The following is a 20,926-nucleotide window of genomic DNA, read 5'->3' as shown; positions in this document are numbered from 1 at the left end:
TCCTTTTTATTAATGTGGCAAGAACAGATAACATGAGTTCCACCCTCTTAACAAACTTTAATTTTACAGTACAATATTGTTAACTATAAGCGCTGTCAAACAGCAGATCTCTAGAACGTATTCTGACAGTGCTTTGGCACCACGTATCTCCAGCATCTCTACCTTAATGTCTTTACAGGCTAGGTCCTTGATAAATATTTTTTGGAGAAAAAAGAGACTGGCTTTGAGTCATGGAGGAAGATGATGCCTCTGCCCTCCCCTGCTTTTCTCATTCCCTCAGGTATAACCATAATACACCATGACTCCAGACAGGAACTTTCTTTGTTGGGTACAGGGCTCCGCCCCTTTGCTGATGGGGAAATAGACAGCTGTCCAAAAGCAGAGATCATTTGTCTAACACAGTGCATTGTGACACAGAGTTGATGCTTTTCCGCTGCATGTGAGGCAATTCCATCTAGCTAGAGGTATTGTCTCTGGGATAACAAGAACGAAAAGGACAGAACAGTTTTTTCACCAGTTTAGGGTTAGAACAACAGAGCGTCTCTGCTTGAAGTATGCATCAGGTTGAAGGAAAACTCCTAAATGTTATCCACACTTCAACGGGTCTTTTATAGGAAGAATCTTGGTAAGTATCAACACCCATGGAAGTTCAGGGTTCTGAGTGACAAGGATTTAAATGAGAGAGCTCAGGACCTCAGGAAATTGTCTGGTCTATGCACATCACTTTTAAGGCAGGTAGAGCTTTATTGACCTAATCTGGTTAGCATCATGATATTCTGATTGCTAGTAGCCTGGTCTGCCGTAGTGTTTATCATCAGCACACCATCATTCTGTTGCCAAGAACTGGGACTGACCCGGTACACTTAGTTCTTTTGAATAGAGTGATGAAATGTGTTTTCCTTTTTCATTTCTCTGAATGTCTGACCTACATTTTACCTTTCTGTTATCATGTAAAAGAACATTGTATTCTACTTCTGGTTTATTATAAGGCGAGACTATGTTTCTGTGGTGTAGGAATATATGATCTTCAGCTTGTATTGGGTCAACGTAGCCCACATACAATGAAATATATTCATACAGAGAAAATCTTTTTATGTATTTTGATTCAGATGCAGAATTTAATTTTATAAGATGAATAAACTAAACACAGAGGTCAAAATTTTTTGAAGCCTTATAACTCCTTCTATTTGAGGTTAGAGATAAGGTTATCTGAGTGCTTTTAGTTCCCCAAGCCAAGAAGTTAGTTAGAAATAGGCTTTTTAAAGGAAAAAGATAAATGTTAATTTGCAATTATTTTCAAATATGAATTGCTGTGAAAATGGTTCCACTTTGTTTGGGTTCAAAACTTCATCATCCGATGTTTTGAAATCAGATCATGGGTTTTACATATTGATTATTACCTAGTGAATAAAACAAGTGTCTGACTCGAAAATGATATTTCCTTTACTGATGACAAGAACATTTTCTTGGCTCTCTGTTACCCATGGAAATAAATATAGGCTATAATCTCGATGGTCACACTAATTATTTATCATCAGTGTCACCGCCATCAATGCTTTGAACATTATTACTGTCATCACCTACTGCCAGTAACATCATTGTCATGGAGTTTTTCTTTTCCCATCAAATCCTCCTCCTCTAATTCACAAAAGTCTGGCCGACAAAATTTGCCAAAGAACTACTTTAATATCCACTTTAAGGAACAGTTAATACTAGCAAACTTTATCTGATTAACTGATGCATGCTGCTGAAAGTTTTCAAAAGCCTGTTCCCTTAAACAGGCTAAGTAAGCATACATTCTCTGTATTCATTTTCTGTTGCTGCATAACAAGTACCACAGATGTTGTGCCTTAAACCCACATAAATGTTTTTCTAGCAGTTTCTGTGGGTTAGGAGTCCAGGCCCGGTTTAACTTCGTCTCTGTCCGGAGTCTCCCAGGCAGCAGTCACGGTGTTGACAGGGCTGCGGTTTCATTTGAGGCTCAGGGTTCTCCTCCAAGCTTGTTCAGGCTGGTGGCAGAATTCAGTTTCTTTCAACTGGAGACAGAGGCCCTTTTTCCTTGTGGCTGCTGGCTGGGGACTACTTTCAGCTCTTAGAGGTCTCCTACTCTTCCTTGCCACGTGGTCCTCCCTATAAACATGGCAGTTTGCTTCTTACACCTCTCTCATGCTCCAATCTCTCTCTCTAAGAACACGGTCCCTTGTAGGGACTCACCTGGGTAGGTCAGGCCCATCCAGGATAATATATCATTTGATTAACTCAGAGTTAACTGAATACTAACTCAGCCATGAGAGTAAATCCCACGCATTCTCACATTCTCACATCTAGCCTTCTTTCAGGGTGAAGGATTATATAGTGTTTGTGTGCATCAGGGGACATCTTTTTTTTTAAGTTTATCTATTTATTTTGAGAGAGAGAGAGAGAAAGAGAGAGAGAAAAGCACTAGCAGGGGAGGGGCAGAGAGAATTCCAAGCACTGACAGCGCAGAGCCCGACATGAATCTCCATCTCACAAACCATGAGTTCATGACTTAAGCAGAAGTCAAGAGTCAGATGCTCAACTGATGGCACCCAGGCGCCCGAGGGAGGCCATCTTTAGTTCTGCCTACCACATTATCTAACCTGCCTGGTACTTTCTTCAACTCTTCCCTATAGACCTGTGCTGTCTAATATGGGAGCAAGGTGGGGTTCCTGGGTGGCTCAGTCAGTTAAGCGTCCAACTTCAGCTCAGGTAATGATCTCACAGTTCGTGGGTTTGAGTCCCGCGTCAGGCTCTGTGCTGACAGCTAGCTCAGAGCCTGGAGCCTGTTTCGGATTCTGTGTCTTCCTCTCTCTCTGGCCCTCCCCTGCTCATGCTATCTCTTTCTCCCTGTCTCTCTCTCTCCCTCAGAAATAAATTTTAAAAAACATTAAAAAATTTTTAATATGATAGCAAGGAGCCATCCTGCTACTTGAATTGACATGCACTAAACTGAAATGAATTAAAGTCACATAAAATTGAGAATTCAGTTTCTTAGTCACATTAGCCACCTTTTACATGCTCAGTGGTCTCATTTCATCATCACAGAAAGTTCTATCTGGTGTGAAAGTGTTAACGGTTGGGACGGATTATCATTTCTATATAACCTAGCTAATACGACTTTTATTGTCTTAATGTATAAAATTGGCTAAAACTGGAAATTTTTAGACACTGTGTAGGCAGGCAAGAGGAGACATATTTTAAAAGAGTATGTTGTAAGGACACCAGTCTAAACCAGACTGACTCCATAACGGGCTTTAAGTTTCCCCTCTAAACTAGAAGGCCTAAGTTTCAGTTTCCCTGAAACTATCAGGCAGCTACACATTGCCCAAGGCTTAAGAAACTGCCCACCACTTCACTCCACCACACTACCTTGGCAACGCCCAATCAAGAAAGGCCAGCAACTATAGATAAAACTCTATTACCTAATGTTAAAGTTAACCCATTAGGCGCCGAACAAGACCCTAGGCTCGCTCTGTAATAGGTTAAATTTAAAAGTACTCTAGATGTTGTAATTGGGTCTCGCCAAAAGTAACAAATACTCTAGACAATGTGTATTGTTAAACCCGCTGTCAATGGTATTTGTATAATTATGATTGGATCACTGTTTCCATGCCACAACTTCTGTCACTCCCCCGTCACAAACCCCATAAAAACCCTACTCTGCCTTTGTTCGGGGCTCACAGCACGGATCCACCACGCTGGTAAAATCTGTGAGCCCGAGCTCGAGCCCGTAATAAAGCCCTTTGCCTTTGCATGCGTGACTCGGTCTCCCCGTTGGTGTCTGGTCATTGAGGATATCGCGATCTGGGTATAACAATATTAATATGTGTTAAGTCATATCACAAAGGTGGTATTTTTTGCCCTACTCAGAGTCTGAACCTCAGGGACAATTTCTTGCTATTGTGTCTCCTTTTTGTTGTGGCTAATGGCAGCAATGGAACATTTCCATCACCACATACACTCCTACTGGAGACTGCTTCACAGAAGCCCATAAAAAGAGATACACTTCAATCTTATGCACAACTAGTGCAGTCTTGTCCAGTGGGACATTCTCTGATGACGGAAATGTTTAATATCTATGCCATCCAATATGGTAGTCAGTAGCTAGAGTAGTTAGTGACTAGTGAGCACTTGAAAAGAGACTAGTGAGGAGCTCAATTCTTAATTTTATTGGATTTTAATTATAAATTCGTAAATTTAACATCTTAAATAGATATATGTGGCCACTGGTTACCAGATGGGACAGCACAGGTCTGGAATACTACACATTTACCATTACCTGCATCCCTCAAAGGAGCTGGATACTATTTCACCATTTGCTCAGATACAAAATCTGGGAGCTCTTGGGAGTGCGGCGGAAAGATGGCTGGGTAGGTTAGGAAGAAACAATGCAATGCTCTTAGCTTTTCGCTATGGTGTAGACAATTTTGAAAGTCCAAGAAAAGAGGTTGAAATGTAATATCTCCTCGTTTTGAATCTTGCTTTAGATTCAAGTTAGCTTTTCATCTTTAGCAATTTGTCTGCCTTGAGAACTTTACAGCTTTATTCAGCTGGAAGAAATTTTCTCACAATGTTTCTCCTTGCATTCACTTGCCTCTTGCTTTGTTACATTTAATTATATCTCCCCTTAAGGCAGATGGGAGGGAAAACATCAAGTAAACATGTTCCACTTCAGAACTTGTTCTTCCCCCAAAAGGTATAATTTGTAACTTAATAAACATAACCACATTGTGATTTAATTAACAAGTCACAGCCACAAACAAAATAGTAAATCTGTGATTTATTTTAACATGAGGAAAATGGCAGATCTCTTTTAGATGAGAATTTAAAGTGAAGTAAAGTCAAATTTAGCTCAGTGTATCATCCCTTGATGTGCTGATGGGCTGTCACAAAGACACACACTGTCTATCTCCGTGGAATGTACACCTATTTTTAGGGATGACAATTTCCAACATGCCAATGTGTTTAGGTATCATTTCCAGATGCTCAGCTTCTCAGGAACTGGCCCAAATGTTGAAACCGCATGACACTCCTGAAGATAACTATCTGCATTAGCAACAGCATGTAAAGTCCAAGTCAAAAATGAAGTTAGGCAAGCAAACTTTATGGTTAAATTTTACCATAGCTAGAGTTTGGCATTTCTACTATGTATAGTTTGAAAAAGAAAATCCCTGAAGTACTTCTGTTTGTAGAGGAATAAGAAGAGAATGGCTACTTATTTTTCTTTTCTATGGGCCAGGATGTCCCAGAGTCAAATGAAGGGTCACGGCTGTGAATTTCTAAGAAAAGGAGACATCCTTGGCCTCCATACGTACCAGAGAGGTTAGAGAAGGCCACTCTGGGCATTGACTTAGGTATGGTTACAAGTTTCAACTCCAGTTACCAAGTAGAGCTATAAGGAATAAACTTAGGGAACAGAACTCTGAGAATTTCTGTACTTCCCCTTGTACGCAAGAGCCAAGGACTATTTCCACTCACTATATTCTCTATGCTTGGTGCCTTATTATTATTATTATTATTATTTCCTTGAGCTACTGAGTGATAAATAGGATTGGAGGGTGGTAATGTGCAGCAGGATGGTGATACTTTGAAACATCACCTAAATCGCCTTCTGTCTTAGGTAATTAATTTCATATTTTCTTCCTTGCAATCTTCTACCACTCACTTTAGGTTCTGAAGTTGAGACTCACTGCCATGGAAAATAAGAAGCAGAGGGTGGATACAGCTGAAAACAAACACTTTAACTAAGTCAACGGAAGGATTTTATTTAATCTCCCAGCAGGCACGCTGGTCTGAAAACAAGATGCATTCGATTTGTAAAAAAGCAGGAACTTGGGGCACCTGGGTGGCTCAGTTGGTTAAGTATTTGACTTCGGCTCAGGTCATGATCTCACTGTTCAGGTCATGATCTCACTGTTCGTGGGATCAAGCCCCACGTCAGGCTCTGGGCTGACAGTTAGCTCAGAGCCTGGAGACTGTTTTGGATTCTTTGTCTCCCTCTGTCTCTCCCTCTATCCCACCCCTGTTCACCTTGTCTCTCTCTCTCTCTCTCTCTCAGAAATAAATAAAACGTTAAAAAATTTTTTAAAAAGCAGGAACTTGAGAGAAAAGTAGTTTTGGAGTTGAGTTGCCTTGGTAGATTAAGAACTATGTGGAACAGCACAGTGGGAGGCTATAGGATATGACGTCTTTATGTCATAAAGGTTTGTTTTTTTGTTTTTGTTTTGTTTGTTTTTGCTTATTTTAGCTAGGAAGGAAAGAAGATACTAAAATATATCCTATTCAGAGGGAGGAACTTACAGAGAATTGAGAGAAGAAAACAACAGACTGGGATGTTTGCATAGCCTGTGTTCCACCCACCTCTGCCTTGTGGGTCAGAGCTCCTGTAGGTGAAGAGAATAGACACCCTGATAGTTGGAGGAATGTGAAAGAGGGGGTCTGTACAAATGTAGGGCTGTAGTTGATTTGTTCATTCATTCAATTGTGTTTTGCATGTTTCAGGCACCATGCACTCTTTTTTTTTTTTTTTTTTTTTCAAATAGTTTATTTTCAAAATGGTTTCCCCACAATTTCCCCCCTTCATTTCCCCCTTGTTCCTCAGTTAAGTTCTTCTTAATCCTCCTATACGTGCAAACATATGATATTTGTCCTTCTCTGCCTGACTTACTTCGCTCAGCATAACACCCTCAAGGTCCATCCATGCTGCTACACATGGCCAGATTTCGTTGTTTCTCATTGCCATGTAGTATTCCATGGTATAGATAAACCACATCTTCTTGATCCATTCGTCTGTTGATGGACACTTAGGCTCTTTCCATGTTTTGGTTATTGTTGAGAGTGCTGCTATGAACATTGGGGTACATGTGCTCCGATGCATCAGCATTTCTGTATCCCTTGGGTAAATTCCTAGCAGTGCTATTGCTGGGTCATACGGGAGTTCTATTGTTATTTTCCTGAGGACCTCCACACTGTTTTCCAGAGGGGCTGCACCAGTTTGGATTCCCACCAACAGTGTAGGAAGGTGCCCATTTCTCCACATTCTCGCCAGCATCTAGAGTTCTCTGATTTGCTCATTTTAGCCACTCTGACTGGTGTGAGGTGGTATCTGAGTGTGGTTTTGACTTGTATTTACCTGATGAGGAGGGATGCTGAGCATTGTTTCATGTGTCTGTTGGCCATCTGGATGTGCTCTTTGGAGAAGTGTCTGTTCATATCTTCTGCCCATTTCTTCACTGGGTTGTTTGTTTTTCGGGTGTGGAGTTTGGAGAGTTCCTTATAGATTTTGGATATTAACCCTTTATCTGATATGTCATTTGCAACTATCTTTTCCCATTCCGTTGGTTGCCTATTAGTTTTGTGGGTTGTTTCCTTTGCTGTGCAGTCAGGCACCATGCACTCTTAACTGGAGTGGACTCAAGAGAGAGTATGAGGGCAAAGACTCAAAAACAGTGAAATCTAATGAACGTTTGAGGAGAGTAATTAAAGGGGATGGATGATATGGGCCAGTATCTGTGGGAAGTAGAGTCAGGGGACAGTTTTGTTTTTTTAATATTTTTAAAATTTGTTTTTAAGATGAAATGAAACACAGCATGTTGTGACCAGATAGGAATGACTCAGTAGGGAGGGGGAATTTGTCAATGCAGGAGAGAGGGACCAAGTCACTGTAACAATGTGCTTGATAAGTCAAAGGGGATGGGAATGAGAGTTGGGCTTTGCTGGAAATTATAACACGGACACCAGAATATGGGTAAATGTAATAGTAGGATCAGAAATGCAAGCAGACAATATAACATGATATGAAGGTTGCAGTGATATAGATCCAATACATTAAATATTTAGGAAACTCCATTCCAGCTGATGACTTGCCACCCTCCTGACTTGAAAGGCAGTAGCAATGTCCAGTGGCTTTCTACTGGGTATGATTGTCTCCCTCATTGGCCAGGGAGATTTGGTGACGTGTGGAGATGGATTTTGTCACAGCTGGAGGAGGGGCTGTTACTGGCATTTTGTGCATAGAGGTGAGGGAGGCTGCTAGAACACGAAAGATAGTGGCCCACCATCACGAATCACCTGGTCCAAAGTGTAGAGAGAGCAAGGGCTGAGAAACTTTGGCAAGAGCCAGGCTACCTGATCTCTTCCAAAATGTGCTGCAGTTATTAATGGCACAGTTAATTTTGTTTGTTTGTGGCCTCACATAGTGTAACTGCAGTTTGGAAGCTCTTTGGGGCCTCTTTTATGCAATCACTAATAGCCAAACAGAGAAGAAAGAAGAAACAAACCGAACACCAGGCCAAAGGATTGAATTCGTGGCTCCTAGAAGACATCCAGCCACATGACTCCCTGCAGGAAATTCTTCCATCTGAAAGCATGTGACCTTTGGTTTAACTGTGTCACCCAGTCAACCTCCCACAACGCAGCTTGTGTTGAAGTGACTCATCCCGGTTCTAGCTCGCCACCTTCATGGAACAAGTTCTATGAGAAACAAATGCCCACAGGTGTTCCAGTTCAACGGAGAATGGTAAAATGGGGTTAACTGGTGAATTAGTTCTGGGGGAGAATAAACTTCTTATAACTATCTTTTGAAGTCACGTGTTGATGCATAATATGCATCTTCTCAGCTCAAATGAGAACAATGAAGACGCAATTTCATAAGCTTTGTAATCATATGGTCATGCAAAAATATTGTTTAAAATTTGACAAACCAAGCCTCAGGAAAAAATAAGGATTTGAAAATTTGCCTCTTCCTAATGCAAAGTTCACATCATCTGGTCCATGTTTCGATAGGATTAGAAGTGGATTTTTTATAACCATAAGCAGAGTGGAAGGAATGGGAATAACAAAGAGGTTTGAAAGACCAGAACATTTTATTTTAATATTCACTAACTTGAAGACAGATGTGAAACATTATCACCTAGTGCTTAGGCAAGATTTGATGGAATGTTTTCTAAAAGTAATCTAAGTACTAGTACCTATGTGAGAGCTCCTATCTTCTTCGACAACCTGTCTTATTTTTCAAATTCACTGAATGATAGTACCTGCAAGAAGGAATAAACAAGACCAATCAACTCTTACCAGCTAAAATTAGCTTTACCTAGTTGCACATAGAAACATAGGTAAATGACATGAAAAAAAAAATCAACTGGCTCCAAAAAATATCAGTAAGTATGTGTATTGTAATCTACCTCAAAATCTTTTCAAAGAAGGCAAGGCATAAACACTACAGAAACATACAAAAAGCTAGTGGTATATGTCTTACTATTGAATAATGCATTGGACTTCACTTATATTCGTTCCTTTATTTTTGAATTCTTTAAAGAGAGTTTTCTTTATTATGTCACCTTAGGCTATAAATTGATCTATAATGCATCTGTCTATATTTGTTGACTGCTCACTCTTCACAGAATACTGACTTGGTTCTGGGATTCGGTGGTAAGTAAGATGCTCTCGTTGCTCTAAGGGGCTTGCAGTCAAGCAGGATAGAGAGAGAGAAAGAAGTATACAGGTAACAGCAACATAATGAGATAAGTTTTATGGCAAAGGTAACATGAGTATGCAATGTAAGGTCAAAGTGGGAATACTTAACAGAACCTGAAAGATTTCTGAGGATGAGTCAGTGGAATTCTGAGCTGCTCTCTGAAGGATGAGCAGTAGTGTGTAAGAAAGAGCAGAACATTTCAGGCAGATGGAATGACCTATTCAGATGTTCAGAGGTGAGATACAGCATAGGACAGAAACCACTGACAGAAATGTCAATGGTTCAATATGACATTGGTCTAGAAAATAGGAGAGACCAATGGGATCATGCTATGGTCTGAATATTTGCTTCTTCCCAACTTCCATATATTGAAATCCTACCCCCTAAAGGTGATGGCATCAGGAGATGGAGCCTTTAGCAGTTGATTAGGTGATGAAGGTAGAACCCTCATCAATGGGATTAGTGATTTCATAAAAGAGATTTTATAAAAGTGCAAGTCCCCTCCACTATGGAGGACACAGTGAGAACGTGCCAGCTATGAACCAAGATGAGGACCCTCACCCTGCCACGATGGCTCCCTGATCCTGGACCGTTAACCTCTAAAACTGTGAGAATAAATTTCTGTCATTTATAAGCTACCCAGACTTTTGTGATATTTTCTTAGAGCAGCCCAAACAGACTAACAGACTGCTGAAAATAGGTAATCAGGGGCCAGATCACCAAGGACACTTTATCCTGAAAGCACTGGATAATCACTAGGATTCATTAGTCAGTGAAGCAACATGCTTACGTTTCTAAATGAAGAATCTATGGTTAATAATGTGGAGCACATATCAGAGAAAGATGAACCTGGAGACAATGAGCCCAGGTAAAAGGCCGTTTTGTAAACCATGCGGCCTGGGCTAAGGTAATGAGATCTTGATAAGAAGAGTTGGGGGTAAAGTGGGCACAATTTTGTGATTGTTTAGATATAAGAGGTGAGGGAAATAAAGACATTGAGAGCGATCCCTATCTCTTTGGTTTAGGAAATTGAGTTAATGGTGATACCACTGACAGGGGAGGCCAACCAGGAGTTTTTAGGGAAGATAAGGTCTTTTTTTCTAAATATAATTTATTGTATGCCTAACATACAGTGCATACAATGTACTCCTGGTTTTGGGGGGTAGATTCCTGTGGTTCATCACTTACATACAACACCCAGTGCTCATCCCAACAAGTGCCTTCCTCAGTGTGCATCACCCATCTTCCCCTCTCCTCCTCACATCAACCCTCACTTTGTTCCGTCTTTAAGAGTCTCCTGTGGGGGCACTTGGTGGCTCAATCGATTTAGTGCCTGACTTCACTCAGGTCATGATCTCACAGTTTGTGGGTTCGTGCCCCATGCCGGGCTCTGTGCTGATGGCTTGGAGCCTGGAGCCTGCTTCAGATTCTGTGTCTCCCTCCCTCTGCCCCTCCCTTGCTCACTCTCTGTCTCTCTTTTAAAAATAAATAAACATGTATAAAAAAGAGTCTCTTATGGTTTGCCTCCCTCCCTCTGTGTTTATAACTATTTTTCTCCTTCCCCTCCCCCATGGTCTTCTGTTAAGTTTCTCAGGTTCCATATATGGGTGAAAACATATGATATCTCTTTCCCTGACTGACTTATTTCATTTAGCATAATACCCTCCAGTTCCATCCACATTGCTGCAAATGGCATGATTTCATTCTTTCTCATTGCCAAGTAGTCTTCCATTGTATATATAAACCACATCTTCTTGATCCATTCATCAGTTGATGGACATTAGGCCCTTTCCATGATTTGGCTATTGTTGAAAGCACTACTGTAAACATTGGGGTACATGTGCTCCTATGAATCAGCACCCCTGTATCCTTTGGATAAATTCCAAGTAGTGCTATTACTGGGTTGTAGGGTAGCTCTAGTTTTAATTTTTTAAGTAGCCTCCACACTGTTTTCCAGAGTGGCTGCACCAGTTTGCATTCCCACCAGCAGTGGGTTCCTGTTTCTCCACATCCTCGTCAGCATCTATTGTTTCCTTAGTCGTTAATTTTAGCCACTCTGACTGGTGTCAGGTGGTATCTCAGTGCTCTTTTGATGTGTATTCTGTAGGGAAGATAAGGTCTATCAACTATTGAACTTAAAGGTATCCACCGACTACAGTGAGCATAGAGATGCACGATGATGTTTTTTCCTCTGCAGCTGCCTACTTCCCATTCATAGGATTCTAAATGCTACTGTTAGAGGAGTGTATATTTCTGAAGACAACTAGTGGGATTTGCAAACAAATCCCTCTGGTAGCATTTCAGAGGTATCAATTCAACAATTCTGTTATTACTGTTTTCTCAAGCCAACTGGCTCACTAATAAATACATCCAAACTAAAGATACATATATTTGCAGAAGTGGCCACTAAATAAAGAACAGGCATGTTACAATATTTAGCACTCAAGTTTGGAAAAAATAAAATATTCTAAAACTAGTCTAAGGTGCTATCAAGAAATGATATAACAGAAATGTATAGAATTGTTGAATCATTCATTGTATTGCACACCTGAAACTAATAAAATGCCTTATGTTAATTATATTTCAATAGAAATAAAAGTATGCATTTAAATTATATCTTATGCAATTCAATAACAATACTATTAAATACACTTATGGGTGAGAATACTCACTGGTATACTGAACTCAAAACATTTCATTTGGTTATGGAGAATGAAGAATAAATAATGAGAATTAGCTAAATTTTATTTTCAGACAGTTTTTGAAACTCTTTTTCTTGATATAGTTAAAAGTAAAGTATTAATAAATTGTCTCTTAATAAATCATTGTTGCTAGTTTAGAGTATTAGATATAAATGAGTTATGTGTGACATGCCTTATCCTTAACAGTTTATTGTTTACATTAATGATGACAAAAATTATATTTTGTTTTTTTGAAATAGAGTCCAAGATCCTAACAGAATTTGTGACAAGAAACAGCTTATACTAAAATGTTAATATTTTTTTTAAGAGGAAGAAGGAATATTGTTTTTAAGAAACAGCACGGAAGCTGTTTTCTGGTCTTAGGTATAAATTTTGATTTTTCTTAGGCTCTATCTTGTTGTTCTTGCAAACCAAACTACAATAGTCATCTATAATAGAGTGAATCATAAAATCACGTTGAAGGTGATTTTAATGTTCCATCATGAAAATTGCAGAAATATTATTCTTTAAGCATGCTGATGTTTTTCAAACATTCTCTTTTTTCAGTGCCATAGCTCAGAGAGGGAAGTGGGCCACTTTTAGAAGAACATGCTATGTGCATAGGTCTGCCTTTTTAATTTCAATTCAAAGAAAATGCAAAAATCTTCAAACACAGCAGAAATTGTGAATTAATAGGACCTGCAATTAAATCTTTTTGTGGCATAAACTGTGCCTACGCCTTAACAAAACAAGATGTCAGCATTGTGAAGGTCAAAGTTGCTTGGCGTCAAATAGATCAAATGCTGAATTGTTTATAAACATGTTAGAAAAGTGCACTGTTGTAAAAATATTCTTATAATCTGCAGAACTTGACACTGACAATAACATTTGCTATTTAGTTAAATGTTGAGAAGGCATTTATAGATAGACACCAATATACAGCAGTTTTCCTGGAGTGTGTCTAGAACGACCTTTATTCTCCTTTGCAATAATGTTGTACCACTGGAAATACTTGACAAAGACAGATGCTTGCAGTATATACATTTCTTACAATCTCATCTTGGTTTTGAACTTTGTGATCTAAGAGATTTTTTTTCACCTAAGTGAGAGTTATTTTTCATAAGATTTTATGATTATTTTTTTCTAGTGAATGCTTTCTACCCTTTTCTCACCCTAAGTATGATTATTCAGGTTATAGGTAAAAGTTTTTACTCTTGAAAGGAATAGGAGATCAGACACGGACACTAAAAAACAAAACAAAACAAACAAACAAACAAATAAACAAAAAACCAATGTAGCACAGGTGGTTCCTCTGCCAACAATATTCCAATATCTTCCCATGCTTTGTGGATAAACATTTAAATTCATTGACTTTTCTTCCCATCAGCCAGCTTTTCCAGCTCTGCTAAAGTGTTCATGTTAGCTGAAATGGCTTACAATGTATCTCTTAGGTACTATTGTATTGCCTCTGCTTTATGTTTCTTTTGTCTAGTTATGTTGTTTTATCCAAAAGAAATACCTTTCCTTTTCCGTGTGTGTTTGTGAGTTCCAATGAAAAGATATTTACATCAAGATACTTCTCTCTCTTGTCTTCCATTTGGGACTAGTTGCTTTTTTCTTCCACGGAATTAAGAGAAATATGCAGAACAGACACTCGAGAGAAACCACTGCATGTTTTTATAAAACTGTGTCTCCAAGCTTCTGTGATGAAACCATATTCCTGGTCAACAGAATCAGACCACAAAGGACGTTCAAGATGCTTCTTCCTTTTCTGGTCTTGGATCTTTGTCCTTGATTCACAATAACTTGGTGCTCTAGATCTTAAAATTCCAAGGAAAATAGACACATTCATCTATTCTCTATCAGAAATGTCACCCTCAAGCATCTTGGTTCAACAATAACTAATAATGAAATTTAGCATCCCTTTAGTGTCAGTCGTGAGGCAAAAAAGATGAGGATTGGCTTTGAGCAGTTTTTTTTTCAAATTCTGAAGAGCATTTAGAGTTTGGGAGTGCTGAGGACAGAAAGGGTCACCGAAGGAAAGAAACTCCCACTCTTGTGTTCAGAGCCGCTCTTCTTTCATGGGTTTTGTGATTTTTTTCATAGAATATTTCATTTAAACAGATTACAATGGATTAAAGAAAAAAATAATTTGTTTTAGAGGTCTAAGGGAATCTCTAACTACTCACTCTGTTTATTCAAACTCAACTTTCTCTCCATAAAGCAGAAATCATAGCTTTCCATGAAATTTGTCCTGACCTCTCTCCACCCATAATATCACTTCTTGGAACTCCTATAGCAGTTATTGCCTGGGCTCTGGAGTCTGGCAGTCTAAACTCTGTGCCTTGTTTTCTTCCATTATTATCCTATAATATGATGCTAATAACAGCACCTACCTTAAGGGTCTGTGGTGAGGATTGAATGAATTAAGTTACCGATACTTAGTATGCAAATCACACTGTTATCCATTACTATTATTATTGGCTACTTAATTCTATTCTGCCTTATGATACAATGTGTTGTGTATCATAAAAGATATCAAAAACTATCTAAAGTTGCTTTTTCATATTACTATGAAATATTATATACATTCAAATAATTGATATATATGATATATGTATTATAGAATATATATAAGTAACTATACACTTAGGAAATAGAACTTCCCTACTGTCACTATGTATTTTTCTGGGTGCATACTGCCTATGTTCTGTCAGAAATTTTATGACATATGTATCTCTAAAATTAGTTTTTTTTCAGTTTAATATGTTTAACATTTATACATGGTGTCATTTATTTTTCAAAAGCGTGGTTTTTGTTCCTCAGTATTATCTTTGTAAAGGTCATATAGCACATAGCATGTACAGTAGTTAATTCATTTTTGCTACTGTAGAATGCCACATTTGATGAATATTCTACAGTTTGTTTATCTGATTTTCTACTGAGGCAGATTTTGGTTTTCTTCCCTTCTTTGTTAAATTAGCAATGCTGCTATGAACATTCTCATACATGTTTCCTAGTATTAAATAATACTTTAAATATTTTACTATTTAATTTCCCTTTGCCCTCACTCCCATTCCACCTAGGTTGAAAATGTCTCCTAAAGTCTTGTCTTCATAGCATTTAACATAGTTTCTTGACCACCATAAAGGTGCTCCATATATGATGGTTAATTTTATGTGTCAGCTTGACGGGGCTGACGGATGCCCAGATAGCTGGTACCGTATTATTCCTAGATGTGTCTGTGAGGGTATCTCAGAAAGAGTGTAGCACTTGCATCAATAGCCCGAGTAATGAAGATCTGCCCTCACCAGTGTGGGAAGGCGCCATCCAATCTGCTGAGGGCCGGAATGGAACACAAAGGGTAAAGTCTCTCTCCTTTTAGGCTGAGATGTCTTTTTTCTGCTGTCCTTGGACATTGAAGCTCCTGGTTCTCTGGTTGTTGGATGACAGGCCTTCTACCAGCAGCCCCTCGGGTTCTCAGCACTGTGGACTCAATTGAATGACACTTCCAGCTTTCCTGGTTCCCTAACTTACAGGTTAGCAGATCATGGGACTGTTTGGCCTCCATAACAGCCTGAGCCTGTTCCCCTAATAAATCTCCTCTTGCATATAACCTATGCGTACTGCTTCACTGGAGAATCCCAAGACACCACAGAAGTGCATATATTTGATGTAATCGAGATAGACGTATCCTTTGACCAATATATCAATTAATTTACTTGGCCTTTTTCCTTTTTTCCGTCCCTTAGCATTCTTCTTTTTCATATGTTGTCTCCTCATTTGTCCCTTTATTCTGTGCATGGTAGCCCTTTAGAATATCAATGGCACGTGCACTTATCTATAAAGTCATGTTCACAGTTAATGTGCTCTTCAATATTGCACACCATCATACACCAGAAAAGCTACTCAACCTGTCCAAATTCATTTCTTCCACTATAAAATGAGTATAAAAATACCTACTTCCTAAGTTTGTTGTAGGGATTGGACACAACACATTTAGAACAGCTAGTATAGCAATAGCTCAAAATATGCATTATTATTGTTATTATTATTATTCCCTAACTGATTTATGTGGTTAACTCTAATCTCTGTAGCCAGATGGTGTGTCCCCAGAGCACAAAGAACATTCTTATAATTATACCCATCCACAGTGCTTGACATAATTCATGCATGTTGAATTGAACAGAATAGTCAGAGGTTATTAAGTAACCATTGATTGGCTGAATCCCTGTTGAGCAACTCTTCTTCCTCCTTTCTCTCACTTAACTCTTGGGGGTGATTTATGGTCCTGTAAGATTGCCAGTTAGTACTGGCGTAGAGAGGGGAGCCATGGGCTGTAACAAAATGAAGGAGAAATAATAATAAGAAGTTGTTCCTGACAAACTTAGGTTTGCTGGAGGGTTGTTGGATGAGAGGGATGGGATAAATGGATGATGGGCTTTAAGGAGGGCACTTGTTGGGATGAGCACTGGGGGTTATTTGTAAGTGATGAATCACTAAATTCTACTCCCAAAATCACTATTACACTATATGTTAACTAAGTTGGATTTAAATTAAAAAAAAAAAAAAAGAAATTGTTCCTGAGGCTGAGACTCTGAGTAGACAAATTATTTGGCCACTTCTGTAGAATGGCTTGACATATGTTAAATATTAATTTCAAAAATATCCCCTCTCACTTCCTGTCACATTGTCAAAAGTCTCCACTTTCAGTCATTCTTTTGGATTCAGACTTTTAATAAAAGTCATGTTAACTATATTACATGTAAATATAGAAGGGAGGATGCAGAATGGTCAATGGAACTCTTCAAGATGCCAAACAAACTATACTAATATCAGAATGTTTCTTAGGAATACCTTATTATAATAACAAATCATTTACCATATATTTCCCATGTGCCAGGCAGTTTACTTTCATTGTTTGTAATGTTCACAAACCTCTTCAGCTTTTATTTATGTCTGTATTACAGATGAGGAAATTGAGACCTAGCAAAGTTACTTACTCAATTTATCCAATCACAGTGCTCCATGCCTAGGAATTAGCATTTAGAGTTCTATAATCCTAAATGCTCCTGTACTGTGAGCCTTTCATCTCCTACTGTGGTCTGTGTTCTGGATAAACCAGAGTGAATGCTAGCATGATGGAATCCTTAGAGAAAAAGTTCTTAACTTTAGTCAACAACACTAACAACACTGTAACCCCATTGCCTGCATCTAGCTGGCTTCCATTCACCCAATAGCAAAGACTAATGTTAGGCTTCATTTCATGGATAAGTGGGCTTTCTCACGTTTTGGGGAAGAAGGCATCTGCACTTCTCCCAGATGACTCCACATTGCAGCTGGCTCCTAACCAGTAACACGGTTCTTGATCTTTGCCTGAACAGCTCTCTCTCATCTTCATTTCCACACCTGTGGCCCCTGGCTTCCCTGTGCACAGTTTTGCCCTCCATGTGATTGCTGTCTTTATGCCTTCATTCTTCCAAAGCACTAATTTTATAAGATAATTACCAAATGTGCAGATAGCAATGTTAACGTCATTTTGGCCTCAGCTTGAGCTCTACACCCTAAAGTCTTAGCCAATGGTTTCTTTATCTAAGGCTAAAGAATTCCCTGGATGTTCACATGGTTTGCTCTCTCACTTCTTTCAGTTCTTTTGTTACTTGTTCAGTGAGATTTCCCCAACCATGCAAGCTTGCATCCCATCCTTTTCCCTTCAGTTTCTAAACTTTCTATCTCACTTTGTTTCTCAGTTTTTATTCACAGGACTTATCATCATTTTACTTACACAAATTTCACTTATTTTTTTGTCTCCCTTCCCTCAATATAGTTAAACTTCAAAAGTAGAAGACTTTTGCTATCTTTGTTAATTATCTTCCGTTTTAATGTTGATTATATAATGGATACCTAGCAAATGGTTACTTAAGAAATTCAATTTTTGTCGGATTACTTGAATACCAGGCATGGTATTGACTTTGATGGCTGAAACTACTGAGGAAGGGGACCTCAGTTGGTTCCTGTAAGTCATTTCTTTAGGAATAGGGACTTTATCAAGATGCAAATATTCCCACTACATTTATTTATTTAAAAAAAGTGTTAGAGACACATGAACTTACTTAGGGTATTTTACTCCTTTTTCTGTCTCAATTCAAATCCATAAAACTTGTTACAGGTAGTCTCTATTCTGTACACTAGTGTCCTAATTTGGAAGTTCTGGACTGTGTAGATAGTAACCATTTTCCCCTTCAGTTTAATCTGGAGTACTTGACAGAGATATTCCAGGGTCATTTTGCTCTCATGGTAGGAATGATGACAGAGATACAAGGAATGAGAAAACAGAAGGAGCCAAAGGACTTTTAATCTGGTACCAATCTTCAGCTATATGAGATTATTATTATATAATTGTCAAAAATTGCTGATAAATGGATGGCAGTTTTATTAGCTCAATACTTAGGGTCATTCTTTTAGTGCTTGATTTGACATGGATTGCCAGGTAAGGGGAAAAAAAAAAAAAAACCTTGGCAAGGCTAGTAAAGACATCATTTGTGAAATTTTCAAGTTCAAACCTAATTAAAAATTTTTTCATTACTGAGCTGCTTAAGCAAATTAATAATAGGGAAGAGTCTGGAATATTCATAAATACCTGAAGGATGAATTTCATAGGTGAGGTTGTAGAACCCAAGGTCTTAAAGCTGAGTTTTTTCCTAGGTTTATAAATCATGGTCTGGTATTAAAGCCTCATGAATTCTTGTTTTTTTTCCTTTTTTGTTGGTGATATTTTCTTTTTTTTTTTAAATTTTTTTTAATGTTTTATTTATTTCTAGGAGAGAGAGAGAGACAGCGTGAGCAGGGGAGGGTCAGAGAGAGAGGGAGTCACAGACTCTGAAACAGGCTCCAGGCTCTGGGCTGGCAGTCAGCGCAGAGCCCGACGCGGGGCTCGACCCCACGAACCGCGAGATCATGATCTAAGCGAAAGTCGGATGCTTAACCGACTAAGCCACCCAGGTGCCGGTGATATTTTCTTATAGTATGAAATAGTATTTATAGAAAATTCCCTAAGGTTAAACTATAAATCTATCCTTTCAGTTTTTCTAAAGTTTATACTTGGATTCAACCAGGCCATCAGAGAACTGCATAGTTGATCTGCATTATTTCAGCCCCTTGTAGAGTGACTGGTACAGAATCGCATTTTGGATTTATGCCATCAGCTTGCACTGAGGGACATTATGAGAAATACTATAGGAAAGACCCAATTGTACATATTGTAAAAACTCTTGTCAAGCACTCCTTCAATACATCCTTCTGAGAACTCCAGGAAACATTTCTTTCAGTGTCCTGTAACAGGACAACCTAGGTTTCTTTTCAGCAAATGGTTTCTATTTGTTTTATACATACAGTGAGTTAAATACGTGATTAGTAGGTTTTGTCTCTGCTTTGGCCTCTCAGGAACTGTATCCGCCAGGACTTGAACAGGAAAACAGAAGCCACTCTACATGGTCCAAGTATGAAGGAGATAGTTTGGAGAGTTAGAGGCTTACACAACTGCTAGAGAACTTTCAGGTTATGAGGGCTGTCACTATTGAAGATTTCAAGCTGAAGCAGCAAAATAAGTGATTCTCAAAAACTCAATAGAAAGTTATTAGAGTCACATGGCTGCTCATAGCTTCCATACACCCTGGACTCTTTTTTCCTTTGCCTTCTAAACCCATGTGGGTGCTCCTCCCTGGTGAACTCGAACATGGACAATAGGGAGAAGAAATTTTGAAGTATATTTTCAACTTTTAGAAGAGCTGGTGGTCAGGCTGAACTGATAATAAATAATTAAGCCAAAAAAGAAAAGTATAACACAATTTGGCCACTTCTTGGTACAGGGCATGATATAGTAGTGTAGTGTTTGCGATCTAATTCTGTACTTGAATTCAATAGACTTTACCCACCTGCTTTTTAAATCCCAAATTCCTTATTGATTTATTTCTTTATTTTCATTTTGTTGTATTGTAATTGTTTCTGTAAGCCACCTGAACTCTTTTGGAAAAGTGGGTATATGAATAAATAATTTGTTGGAAGTGTAAGTAAAGAACAATGAGCTTATGAGGAATGTGCATCTAAAAACAAACTACAACACATTAAATGTGATTTAGATGTAAAGTCGATGGTCAGAGTAACCCATGGAATGGCCATGCTACTCTCCAAAATAGGGTCCATTATCTTGGAGTTGTCTTATTGTTGTTATATTGATTTTTTTCCTGTTACTAACAGATTCTCAAAATATGTTGTTAAAAATATAAGACAATAAAACATACATACTTACCCAGCATAACTGAAAAAGGATGTCTTTCATACAAGCAAATTTTCTATGCATCTAGGCTTGCTCCTTTAAAGGTCTTAATTTTCAAACTCTAATAATTTTTGTAAATTTTTATAAATAGATATAAAATTTTGTAAATAAAGATATGTACCTCTGCCTTCTTAAGCAGTCAAAAGTTAAAATAATTCAAGCTTTTCATACAGGTTTAGGGTAATTATGGAAAAATAGTTGAGTAGTAATCTATCACAGTGATGTTTAAGGGATTCTGGGATATAGAAGACTCAGATTCTTTAAAATGAACTGAATTCTTCTATTCTTTCCTCTGGAATTTGTTTCTTTTTTGCACTGTTATCCTTGTCTAGTGTCCTATTTTACACACAGTTCTCCAGAAGAGATCTGAGAGTGGCTTTACCTTTCCAGTAGAATAAGTATAATGATCTGAGT

General features: G+C 38.4%; 1 long non-coding RNA gene across 1 annotated transcript in view; it reads left to right on the top strand.

The window, feature by feature from the left end:
• Nucleotides 1-427: 427 nt before the first annotated feature.
• Nucleotides 428-20,926, top strand: part of LOC120243737 — a 44,035-nt gene continuing 23,536 nt past the window's right edge. The window contains exon 1 of the long non-coding RNA XR_005531383.1: nucleotides 428-625. This is a non-coding gene — a long non-coding RNA (uncharacterized LOC120243737). The remainder of the gene's footprint in view (nucleotides 626-20,926) is intronic.

The sequence above is a fragment of the Hyaena hyaena genome, unplaced genomic scaffold, assembly GCF_003009895.1.
Source record: "Hyaena hyaena isolate Hyena2069 unplaced genomic scaffold, ASM300989v1 scaffold_355, whole genome shotgun sequence".
Taxonomy (NCBI): Eukaryota; Metazoa; Chordata; class Mammalia; order Carnivora; family Hyaenidae; genus Hyaena; species Hyaena hyaena.
This window is presented reverse-complemented; position numbering and strand designations above follow the sequence as displayed.